The sequence below is a fragment of the Macaca fascicularis genome, chromosome 15, assembly GCF_037993035.2.
Source record: "Macaca fascicularis isolate 582-1 chromosome 15, T2T-MFA8v1.1".
Classification (NCBI taxonomy): Eukaryota; Metazoa; Chordata; class Mammalia; order Primates; family Cercopithecidae; genus Macaca; species Macaca fascicularis.
The window spans coordinates 101,642,898-101,656,625 of NC_088389.1; the positions used below are offsets into that span (position 1 = coordinate 101,642,898).

Sequence of the window (13,728 nt, forward strand, 5' to 3'; positions counted from 1 at the left end):
TGACCTTTCCTTGTCTTTCACTCCAATTAAACACTAATCTTGAATAAACAAAGAGCTCTTTGATGACTATAATGCATTTTTGTACTGTGACATGCCCTCTGGCTTAAGGTGTATCCATAAAGACCTGAAACTGTGACTAGCAGACTTGGCTTCAGGTTAAAGACGAATGGATCTACTAACAATTGGAGAGACTGTCTTCAAAAGCATGGTCATCGGAAGCCTATGAAACATCACTGTCACTAGGAATTTAGAAGCAGCAAACATAATTTTTGCTTTTCCAGGAGGTGGTATTCTGGTCAGCATTTATGGTCTCCGGAACCGCACTGGTGAGCCCAAGTGGTAGTCTTTGGCTTCCCGGGAACTTACAACATGACATTGGACCTGAAGGCTCTTTTGATATGGATTTGCTTGAACTACTTAAACCGTTTGTCTATTGCCAAGAATAGTAATTAATGCAGGGAGACACTAAGTTTTTTACTTCAAAGGTTTCATCATATTATATCCTTACTACAGACAGGCCTGCTGTTTTGCTGATCCTGGTGTTTTTCTTGATGTTGTGTTTTTAAGGAGAGAAAGTCAATGACTTCTTTTTGACTCAACAATTAGACTTAAATGTGTGTATTCATTCAATTAGTATTTAAATCCCTATTATAGGCTGTGCATGGAAATAGCCCTGGGCAAGCAATATTCCACAGGAGAGACCTAATTCATAGACCTCACAGGATACTGGGGTGAGGTAGGCAGCAATCAACAGGCAGAAACTAATGAAATGGTGTAGGTTGGATGGAACAGTGTTTTTAAATTTTTTTAATTTTTAAAAATAATTTTTAGTAGAGATGAGGTCTCACTATGTTGCCCAGGCTGTTCTCAAACTCCTGGCTCAAGTGATCCTTCTACCTCAGACTCCCAAAGTGCTGAAATTATAGGCATGAGCCACCATGCCTGGTCAGTGGCACAGTATTCTAAGCAGATGTAGCTGTGTTTGGACAGCACGAAGGGCAGGAGACAACATGGAGACCCACAAGGACTTTCATATGGCCACACCTTCCAGTAACAGGAGGAAGTGAAACCGAAGAGTTTGGCAAGGACAAGATCCCAGACGGACTTCTCCCCCATGCCAGGGAGTTTGAATGTAATTTTCTTTAGTGATGGGGTCTTGGTCTGTCAACCAGGCTGGTACAATCATAACTCATCACTTGCCAAAGTCTCGAACTCCTAGGCTCAAGTGATCCTTCCTCCGTAGCCTCCCGAGTAGCTGGGACTACAGGTGTATGCCACCATGCCCAACCTGAATGTAATCTTAAAGGCAATAAATGGGGAGTCAATGAGGAATTTTAAGAAAAAATAACAGGATGAGCATAAGATACACATTTATATGAGTTAGTAAAAACCCCGTGAAGGTTTCTGGAGGAAATTTAACATTCATTCTTTTCTAGTGGTAGAAATCACCTCCTTCATCTGAGACATGGGAGTCACTTCCTGAACAACATAGACCTGTATTTCTTTCCCATGCCTAACCTACAGGCATGTTGATAGAGTCCATGTGAAACTTGGATGCTAATTTGGCACTGCAGATTGGAAGAATGCTGATGCAATTCACTTTGGCATGACTAATGATATGTTCATACCTTGTGTATACTAAAATTGAAAAAGAAAATCATTGGAAGCCTCCCTACACTGTCATGATATTTCTTTCAAATTGAGATGGTGAAGTCTGTACAGTATTGCAGTTTCTAGCAAAATCTTTTAAAGCTGCCTTATTTAAACAATTTAGAAAATATTTAACATGCAAAATGACCTTCCTTTTTAGGTAATACCACAATAGAGTTGCATTCACATTCACAGCAGAACTCGACTTGAGGCCTTAAAAAACCTTTTACGGAAATCTCTATTGGCTTTTAATAAAGAGCTGTCAAAAGCTCATGATGGTATTATTTTTTCAAGTGGCTATAATGCATTTTTGACTTGATCCATTAAACATAGTTAGGCAAACCTCCACAATAGTTTTCATGGATTAGGGCAACATATTATGTGCTCCTGACAGTATCGCAGAAGGAAAAAGTAAGGGGATTAGGAACAAATAAAATTGAGACTACCTAGTATTACATGGATTGCATGGGAATCCTAGTGAATCTTTTGGGAAAACGCAGCCCTATTGAGGAACGGGGTTCTTTGTGTGGAAGCACTGAGAATGGGCCACTCCACAGTGAATGGGCAGAGACAGGTTTGGAAGCAAATGGAATTAACCAAAATGAAGGGAAGAGGAGAAAACCAACATTAGAACCTATGAATTCACTGAAATTAAGAAGCCAAAAAGACCTGTTAAATCTTCAACTTCTTCAGCTTGCATTGAGGCCTCTTTCTCAGAGCACATCTACCTGGCTGTTTTATTTAATTTGGTTTTCAATTATTTAGGCTTCAAGGTTTCCTGATCTCTTACAGGAAAATGTTCCAATTTAATCAACTTAGCTTGTGGGAAACCGTTGCTAGATGTTGTATTTCAGGATGCATACTTGGCAGATGCTTTAATAAATAATTATGTTTGAATGGGTGAATAGACAGAAATGTCAAGAAATAATAAAGATAAACATTTTGAATATTTTTTCAGTTCAACGCAAGTAACTCTAAATCTGCAAACCATGTGATTATGGTAATTTTTTAAAGTGTATAGTGACAGAATTCTATTACTCTGTAAGTAATCAAATTATGGTTTAGAAGAGTTTCATATAAATTCATACTTAATATATGAGTTAGGAATGTAAAATATCAAGGAAAATATAGGTACAATATTAAGAGGTAAATAAAATTTCTTTAAAAATTGTGACATTTTATTCAATTTTATTATATTACATTGCTAGCTCTCCCTCATTCAACATACTCTGTAAATCAGGAATACTGTACAATTTTTATTTATTTATTTATTTTTGAGACGAAGTATTGCTTTGTCGCCTAGGCTGGAGTGAAGTTGTGCAATCTCGGCTCACTGCAATCTCCACCTCCCAGGTTCAAATGATCCTCCTGCCTCAGCCTCCCAAGCAGCTGGGACTACAGACATGTACAACCACACCCAGCTAATTTTTGTATTTTTAGTAGAGACGTGGTTTCACCATGTTAGCCAGACTGATCTTGAACTCCTTACCTCAGGTGATCTGCCTGCCTTGGCCTCTCAAAGTGCTGGGATTACAGGCATGAGCCACCACGCCTGGCCAGAATTATGATTCCTTAAGAATTTGAGAAACAGGACAGAATGTAAATATTGTTGCTCACATAACCCAGGAGGAGTAAAACTCATTGGTAACATTTCTGTTACAGTAAGTGCTTGAGTTTCTGTACTAACTTCCAGGGAAATATGGATTTTGCAGAGCTAAAGGAGTGCCTTAACTAACAAACATTCAAACAAAGAAGCCATATCGGGTCACTGCATTTAAGCTCTCTAGAATTTCTGATCAACTGAACAGAGCTTTGCTCTGAACCTCAAGGCTGACTCTGCCAACGACGACTGTTCTGAGGCAGACAATAATGCAGATGAAAATGATTTAGGGGAAGAACAAGGTCAACATGCTCCCTGGAATTTAGAATCCAAGAAGCCTTGATTTTACCTCCAGAACGCAAATTCAATGCCCTGGTTTGAAAAGCACCATTCTCCTAACCATAAATGAACCCACATTTCTGCCTTAAAAAGGTCTGCTCACTGCTTTTCAGCTAAGACTCTAATATTTGATGAACCCATGGCATTTAGTGAAAACATTTTTCTTTAGCAGCAAGTTTTTATTGCTCATTTTACAGCCTGATTCCATAGCCAGGGAATGGTCTTGCTAGTGTAATTGCAATTATGTTTGAATTCTTAAGTGGTGTGTTAGGGCAGGTTTTTATATTTGGAATTCTTGATACTGCTCTTAATAGGGACTTTGGTAATGACCAAAAAGACCCTTGCTAGTGAGATGTCACAAAAATTACATTTCTAATAGTTGTTCAGATTACATAAGCAGGAGACTCCTGACATTGGAATGAAAATAATATAGAAAATGCACAATTATGTAGCTCATTTCAAGCATACCGACATACTGACTTGTTTTGAGTTATCAAAACTCAGTGTAGCAGCCTTACTGATAGGCACCAGGAATTTGGAATTAATAAAACATGGTCAGTTTTTGGAGGAGGTTAAAGTCCAGTCTTCTGAAAGTTAAGTAAAAATTCATCTGGAAGATTTGATAAGGGATTGAAGGAAAGAGTAAAAAATGGGAAGTTTGACAGAAGGATTAACAGCTGAGCATGGAGGTTGGGAAAATGAGAGTTCATTGAGGCTGAGGTGACAAAATCTTGTGGGGGATTGTTGGGAGATGAGACTGGATAGGTAAGTAGCAACCAGTTGCTGAAGGGCCTAATAAGGCATGTGAAAGATTCTGGATTTAATCCAGAAAACAAAGGAGAGCCACTGAAGGAATATTTACACAGGGAAGTGACAAAATTGAATTTGATCATAAAAAAAAATGATAAAGCATTCAAACTATTTTTCTGCAGCCATGCCAAATATTGAGAAAACAATTTCTCTACCGACCGAATAACAGAAATGGCCTCAAAAATAGGCACTTCTACCTTTCTGGTTAAAATGATATACTGCTAAAGCTGGATGGTCATCTACAGCAGTGGGATCCAACATGCTTCATGCTTCATTGCTACTCAACAGAACTTCTATGGCACAAGGAAAAGACAAAGTCTATGACATATCTCAGATCTTCTCTTTTCTTTTCCCGTAGTGGAGAGTTTTGTCTGAGAATGTTTAATGTAGTGGCTGTACAGTTTCAAAGAGCTTTTGTTTTTCAGTTACTTAACCATTTGAAGCCCTGAAGTTAAGGGTGTTGTGTTAGCATTGATGATTGGGGGACTGTGTCCATGAACATTCTTTCAAATGAAACTTAGTTTGAATGAACCAGTCAGCTTTAGGGAAGATTGCTGTGGGTGACACATTTCTGCTGGTCTCAAACAAACAAGCAAAAAGAAAAACAAAAACAGTTAAAGTAAGGACACGACATCATTTTCTGAAAAATGTAACATTGTCCAGCATTTTTAAATGTCTCATGAGCACACATATACTCTTTTTGGAAACCGAGAAATACATTTTTTGAGAATCTTGATTATATGTCAAAATTTTTGAAGTTAATTTGTAGGCCATAAAAATTGTATTGTTTAATATGAGGTGAGATTACTACAGAATTTGGTTACAAACCCAAGAATTCGGGTCCTAAACTGACTATCCCTCTGCCCCAGGTTCCAAAGGAAATTTATGTACATAAAAGCTACAAGCTATAATGCAGAACGCTCCAGTGAGTTGGGAGGCATCCTGTGTAAAACTCCTGTTACCTAAACAAGGTAGGCTGGAAAGACCAAGAGCCAAAGCAGGTTGAAGGAGCTGCCCTCCCCTTGTACCTCTTGGCCAAGTCCAGATCTCAGACCTCACCATGCCACTGCACACGCTCTCATCCAGTGCCAACCTCAGAGAACTCAAAGAGGATGATGAAGGGAACATTTCTGTGATGCCTACTGCAGATCTGACCTCGAGAAACTTCAGTGGGTCTTCTCAGGCTGGGGCATCAGAAACATCCCTGAAGAAATTGTATCTGCCTCCAAAAATACAGAAAGAAGACAATGATTTTTCCAGGAAGAAATAGGACTCCTCCACTCTGGTCATGTCGGGACAAAGATCAGACAAAAGCAGAAGGAAACCAAAGAGAAGGAGGAAGAACCAACTACTTCTCTAGTGTTCTGTGAGGAAGTCCATGTAGAGAGAGACTATGACCACCTGTCTTCCTCTTCCTTCCCTGTTCAGGACAATAAAACATCATTACTCCTCCAGCCCAGTGGCCAGTGAAATATCCTTCAGCGCATCCCGCAGGCCTCTGTGGTGGCACAGTGAAATGCCTTAATCCTGACTCAATTTAGTGACAAGCTTGGATTAAGTATGTCAAGGTATGTGAGAAGGAATGAAGACTCCCAGCTTCCTACTATGAGAGTCCTCTAAATTGCAGTCATATCCTATTTCCTTGTCTCTAAGACTCATTTTTATAGTATTAACACCGGTGATTTGGGGGCATGTCACATTTATTTGATGTGTAGATTTTACGTTGCTTTTTCTTTGAAAAGTTTTTATCAATAGTGCAACCCCTAATCAGTGGAATCTTAGGATTATAATAGTATACATATGACAGTATAAGAATAAAGTCTAGTTTTACACTTTTAAAAAACTCTGATTTAACATTTGAAATCTGTGGCTCATAACTTTAGTCTTTTCATGCAAATATTTTTAGGGAATTGGTTTTGAAGAGCAACACTGTGGCAGCTTGTCTGCTGTCAACTGCACATCACTACACATCCTCCCGGAGAAGCCCGGGCCCTACGCTTCCTGGGGTCCCTTGCCAGCTACATTCCAATATGAATTATGCCAAAGAGAGTCATTGCAGGAGATCTGGAAAGCAGAAGAAAAGCAGCCTTCAATCTCCAGCAGCAGCCAGGTGAACAGTAAGAGATGCCTAAGGAAGATTTTGCCAGGGGCTTTCTAGGTGTGTGCCTGTGAGTTACTTACTTAGGTGTTGCAGGCAATTAAGATAATCAGCTGTAGCTTCTGTGTATTTCCTGAATTTTCAGAGTTCTTGAAAACCAGCAGCATTTTTCCCCCTGACCTTTGTTTCTACAGCCCATCCAACAGTTGTATCAGCCTCTAATTCTCTGTATTACAGTCTTTTATGCTCGAGGTTCTTTGAGTGATGAAAAAAAGCTGCAATCATATTCTTCTTTTTCCTGTGATACTCCTCTGCCAATAGCAGACAAAAGTTTTAAACAGCTTAGGGACACTTGTTGGAGGCTCTTTCCATGTCAAAGAAGAGATTACAGGAAGACTGAAGGCTATTCTTTGATCTTATTTAGTTCCCTTGTCTCATCTAATTATTTTTATCTTCATTTATACTTCATGTTCCTGTCTTTAGATATTCTTCTCTGTCCCACATGACTATATAACAATAATTTCAGAAGTTAACATGTCTCTAGCTCTGAATACTTTTAAGTTCATGTTTATATACATTATCTCACTCGACTTCACAGTAATTTTATAACTCAAGTGGATTGACATTAATATTTTTTATTTTACAGGTAGGGAATTTGAGACCCAGATATTTAAGTGGTTTATTCAAGGTCACATGGAAAATCAAAGAAAGCACTAGAATTAGAATCCAAAATTTTTGACCACTATTCCAGGGTGTCTGATAGTATTACATTAGCTCTCCAAGTAAGACAGCAAACCCCTGCTTATAATACTTTTGATCTGGGCAAATTACCCATAGTATAAGCCCCATGAACTCTAGGTAATTATCACTTTCCCTGTGGGATAGAATCTAAGTCTTTGTCAAGGTTTTGAACCCCGCCCATCAGATTAATCTAACAAGCTCAATGGTAACCACGAGCTCATTGGGGGCAGCGCTACTATTGTTATTTGGCACAGAATATACTTGGTAGGCTGAAAAAGTGTAATAATGAGAGTGATAGGATATCATTATCTCTGACAACCTTTCAGTGGCCAATATCAATTAGCTAGTGGTCTAATATCTACTGAATGAGTTTTTATATCAGAGGAACTCCCAATATTCTACCTGGGCTATTTAGCACTATCATTTGAAGGGCACCCAATTGAGAATTACATGGACCTAAATGTTGTTTACTCAAAGATAAGTGTTTCAGGACAAGAATTAAGGAACTGGGCAATGTTGGGAGTAACAGACCACAGGCTATGCTTATATGAATAAATGGAGAGCTTGGACAGTTCTTAGGATCAATCTTTTTTAAAGAAATCAAATAAATAAATACAGCCTCATCTCTACCAGGAGAAATACACTTTTTTTTTTTTTTTTGCCACAGAAAGCACTGACTTCTATTAATTAATTCAACATTTCTACCCAAAGATAGTAAATTTTAAATAGGAAAAAAGTGGAAACATATATAAACTGCAATAAGTCTGCAAGGCAAATGGAATAGTTGTAGCAAGCTCTTAAAGCAAAGATAAAGATGTTGAAAATATATTAAAACTTACTGTTGACTAAACTAAGAATTTGTGGATGTATGTGCATATATTTTTATGCATATCCTATCCAAATGAATAAAGGTCTTAATGGTTTACTTCTTACACTAAAAAATTCTTAGGCTGGGCATGGTAATACACTTGTAATCCCACACTCTGGGAGGCCAGGGTGGGAGGATTTCTTTGAGGTCAGGAATTTGAGAGCAGCTTGGGCAACACAGCAAGACCCTATCATTACAAAAAAATATTTTACAAGTAGCCAGGTGAAGTAGCATGCACCTGTAGTCCCAGCTGCTACGGAGGCTGAGGCAGGAGGATCGCTTGAGCCCAGGAGATCAAGGCCGCAGTGAACTGTGATCACACCAATGCACTCCAGCCTGGGCCAACAGAGAAAGACCATATATCCTCCCCACTTATAAACATTATTCTAAATTTTGACATTAAAAAAAAAATCAATTTTAATTAAATTTCTTTTTTTTTTTTTTTTGATACTGAGTCTCACTCTGTCACCCAGGCTGGAGTGCAGTGGTGTGATCTAGAACTGCAACCCCTGCTTCTTGGGTTCAGGTGAATCTCCTGCCTCAGCTTCCCGAGTAGCTGCGACTACAGGTGCACGCCACCATGCCCAGCTAATTTTTTTGTATTTTTAGTAGAGACAGGGTTTCACCATGTTGGTCAGGCTGGTCTCAAACTCTTGACCTCAAATGATCTGCCCACCTCGGCCTCCCAAAGTGTTGGGATTACAGGTGTGAGCCACTGCATCTGGCCAACATTTTATGTTTAAAGCAAATGCTTTTTCACTAGACTTGCATACAACTGCAACAGCAAAGTCATCTTACAAGCAGAACCCATGAACTGTGAAACTTAGGCCCACTGAGCACTGATAAAGCATCAACTACTTGTTATCCACTGCTCCGGGTACTATCACTGCTGAGAGGGGAGGTGCTCTGGGGTTAAAAGGACTGACTTGCCCAAGCTTTGTCACACAGGGGCTGGGAAACAATCATGTATCTTTTCTTTTAAATCCTTAATTTTCACATCTATACCTCATATATTTTATATATTTTTTTGAAGATGGCATCAAATAAAACAGGTCTGCTAAGTATTTAGCAGCATGCTTGGCTGCAATCGGTTCATAAATACTCATTTCTCCGTTTTTCAAAAGTCTCATGATTCAAGTACTTTGCCCAAAGTCCTCAAACTCAGCAGCTGTGCTGCTTCCCCTTCCTCCAACTTTCCCAAATCTCATCTGTTCTGTGGCAACTACTATTGAACATCAGAAAGAAAAGGCAGAACTTAATAGTTAGGAAACAGACTTTCCTCTACTACAATATGAAAGTCCTCTTCTAGATTTTTAGCACTCCTTCCAAGCTTTGGCCTTTGTGCTTTGCTTTTGGAACCCACTTCCCCGGACATATGCTCTGAGTACAGAAAGCAGAGGGTTTAGCAACCAGAAAATTAGGAATAGCATGTATGAAATTAGACATGGAATCTTGCAACTTTGAGATAAGCACAGAAAGGAACATGGGCTGACAAGAGATGCATGATCTAGGGTCACCTTTTCCTTGGGAGCTCTCCCTGATAATGGCTGTGGCTACTATGTGTTATCAGCAACCCCAGGGCAGTGACCCCTTTCCATTCTATACCCCACGCATGGGAAACAGGTTCAAAAAGGGTAGGCTATTTTTGCTAGCAAAGTTTGTGTGGTTCTGCGCTACATGGGCATATGAACATAAATTCACTAGAGGTCCTCTCCTTTGATGATAATAATGATTATAATAATAATACTATGGTCATAGTACTTTTTAAGTACAAATAGCTTATTATAATGTATAGCAAATATTTGCTTGTGTATATTCGTCTCTAAATTCTGCACATCCCTAATGCCTACTAGCTTGAGTCTTAATGGATGCTTATTATAATTTAATATAATAATATAAAAATAAACATGATAATAATAATAATAATAAACACAGCCTTTGACGTGCCCTCTGTGGGCCCCCAACATTCTGATGTCCAAGTACTGGATGACGGTTGAAGGGCAAGATGTTTTTGAATGAAAGAAATGGAAAGTATCACTTTAACAAAAAGAAAAAAAAAAAGAAAAAAGCACCAAAAAATAAAGAAAGGCATGCTCATTTGGCAGTCAAGGAACACAATCCTCTTAAAAAGCAACCCTCTGCCAAGTTTTTGGCTTCTGTTTGTTGTTGTTTTAAAGGTAAACACAATTAAGAAAGAAAATAGCAAGTTGTTAAAAGCACAGATGAATATTTATGTTTTCCCTCTGAGACTTCTGGGCTTATTTCTGGGGATCTTTCTTTGCTACTGAACATCAAAACTCAAACACTACCAAAATAACTACTCCGCACCATTTTGCCTTGGAAAAGTGGTAAGTTTCATTTTCCCGTCCCTTTTAGATTGCATTATAATTCCTCAAAGTGAACACCAACGTTATAATTTTCTCTTCCATTTCAGCAAACACACACTTTTGTGTTCTGAAAATTCCATGTTATCAAGCCTTAGCAAGCAGTAGGGTAGAGCTATCTAATCTCATCTTAATTGCTTTAGCCTAGATAAGCAACCATACTGATGATAATACCCCCAAATAAGTTAATAATCATTAGGGCTTATTCTTTTCTGAACTCTTTGAATTTGTTTTGCCAGAGAGGGGCAACTTCAGCTCTTGCTTGTGTTTATGGGAACTCCCCGACAATCTCTTGGTCCATTGCAAGTCTGCTAATTCACTTAACTCTCTTTTTTTTTGTTTTTAAATGCCTGTGTGGAGACATAGCTATAGTTAATTCCAATAAACTGAGGGTCTGAATCAAAACTTACTGTACGTGAACACTCATTTCAAACTGGACATTATGATGGGATGAAGAAAACAGAGAGGAGACTCAGCTCTGCTGTGAATGCCACTCAAGCTTGCTTGCTATTAAGTACCTTCTCCTGGCTGCCTCCAGGTGACAGTCCCTCCCATCCATGAAAAAGGTCTCTCTGAAAGATATTGCAGCTTGGACAATTAATTACTCATCACAGACTACCTTTTTTCATCTTCTTAAGACTGGAAAAACTTCTGGGACACCTGGGAAATTGTTCAGAGAAGTACTTCCCATCCCTCTGAATATTGGTATTTTGAAGCATGATGATAATTCCTCAGAATACAAAATGCTTAAAGAGAGATGTTGTAGCAGGAATACCAGGAGGCAGGAAAGTCTGAGGCCTCCTCAGGTGGCTGCTTTCCCATGGCGAAGCAAATATCCACATGAAACAAGCTGAGGCTGTATTTACAAGCATAGCATGGGTGGGCACGTGGGTACTTTCTCATTCTCACATGCAACATACCAGAGACATGAGAACATGCCGTGTGTACACTGTCCAGTGATGGCTTCAACACTCTCCACGTCAGTCTCCCCGTCTCCATGTTTCTCTGGCCACCGCTCTGCCTTTCACTCAGTGCTGTGCTCATGTCTCTCCCCAGATAGAAATGTTCAATGATTTTGTGCTGTGTAGGATCAACTTCAAAGCCTATCACTGAAAGTGTTCCTTAACATGGGGTTAACAGCCTGGAGTAGACAGCATAATGCCTGTACAGATGTCCACACCCATCTTAATCCTCGAAACCTGGGAATATGTTATCTTACATGGCTAGAGGGATTTTTGCAGATGTGGTGAAGTTAATTACAACATAAAGAGATGATTCCGGTGGGCCCAGTATAATCACAAAGGTCCTTACAGAGGAAGGAAGGAGAGTAGGAGTCAGAGAGGAGATGTGATGACGTAGACAGAGGTTGGAGCAACGTGCTTTGAAGATGGAGGAAGGGGACACAAGCCAAAGAATGCAGGTGGTCTCTAGAAGCTGGAGAGGCAAGAAACAGATTCTCCCCTAGAGTCTCCAGAAGACATACAGCTCTGCTAACATCTTGATTTTAACCTGTACAACCCATTTTGAACTTCTGACCTACGGAATTGCTATATAATAAACTTGTGCCATCTTAAGCTGTGAAGTTTTCAGTCATTTGTTATAGCAGCAATAGGAAACAATAGGAAACTCATCTTCTACCTGTCTCTCCTCATTTCCCTGAAGCCTTGGGTAAAGCCATGCTTGTTCAGCCAGTGTGTTTTACACAGTCTGACTCTGCAGCTTGTATTCATCCTGAAGTCACTTCTGTTTTCTCTGAACATCTCTAGGAATTATTCTGAGACTACCTTAGATGTCCTCTTACTCATAGGCAGTATTACAACATTTCTACTATTACTTTAAACTAAATTTAATTTTTTTGTGACTATCTTTGTCTTCTCCTTTAACTAAATTTTAACTTCTCTGGGGATGGGGCTTATGCCATATTATTTTCTTGTTTTACCCAGAATCCCTAGCATGATATCATGCACAAAGAAAGCATTAAATTGGTATTTATAAGTTTAGTTTTTGTAAACTGAGACATATTATGTAATGCCATAAGGGGATTTGTTATAAAATGCCCAAGTAGACTCTATTTTAACTGCTTCATAGAATTAAAACTGGCAGATTTTCATAGAGACTCTAATCTTTTGAATTAGCATCAGGGAATGTCTCTATAGGACTGTGATTACTGGTCAATAATAGAAAATTAAGAAATAGAAAACAAATTATAAAGATGATAGGAAGGAAATGGTAGAAGGACTAGAGAAGGCACTAAAATTCCCAAAGACACTTTCCCAGGTAAATCATGACATGCCTTAGTGCAGATGTAACACACAAAATGGATTGATTTCGACTTTAAACTTTAGAACTTATATTGAGGCATTTATGTGGCCTCCAAGCTCGTGTTCAATGCCAGGTAGTGAGAGTATTTCCCAGTAAGGTTATAGGGGACACTGTCATAGGCTCCCATTAGTTTTTCCACCAAGAAGCTCTCCAGTGATGGTTAAAATCCACAGATGATAATCTTTCATAAAGGATTGTAGTAAAATATTATAGGATCTGCCTGTATCACAGGCCTGTACATCAGCAGTTAAGAGCCAGGCTTATAATCAACTGCCTAGATGAAAATCCTAACTCCATATCTTAGTGGTTGAGTAAGCTTTCAAGTCTCTCTGGTCTCACTACTTCAGCTCTGCAATGGGGATATTACAAACACCTCTTTCATTCACCTATGGTAAGGATGGAATGAGATGCGGTAGTTTCCCCTTATCCATAAAAGATATATTCCAAGACTCCCAGTGGATGCCTGAAATCATGGATAGTACCAAATCCTATGCAATATAAACTATGTATTCTTTTATTCATACACCTGCGAAAAAGTTTAATTTATAAATTACAAACAGTAAGAGATAAACAATATAACAATATATTCTAATAAATGTTACATGAATGTGGTCTCTCTTTCTGTCTCTGCCTCTCAAAATATCTTACTGTATGGTAACTTGCGTAACTGAAAGTATGGAAAGAGAAACTGCAAAGTGATTTTGAATACCAAATCACCGTGGGGACAAGGGGACTGTCATGTATGTAAAGTGCTCAGCAGAATGTCTGGAACAGAATATGTCCTGATGAAGGATAATCTGCAGCTACTGTTATCTCTGAAAATCTTTTTGGGTCATTTATATAATCTTCCAAAACACAAACCAATTGAGCCTATTTCTAGATGAATGCAGAAGAAACAGCTACTCCATAGGAAGAA

At 38.8% G+C, this 13,728-nt stretch overlaps 1 protein-coding gene across 29 annotated transcripts in view; it reads right to left on the bottom strand.

Moving 5' to 3' along the window:
• Nucleotides 1–13,728, bottom strand: part of TRPM3 (transient receptor potential cation channel subfamily M member 3) — a 903,691-nt gene that overhangs the window by 401,244 nt on the left and 488,719 nt on the right. The gene's annotated exons all lie outside the window — the stretch shown is intronic.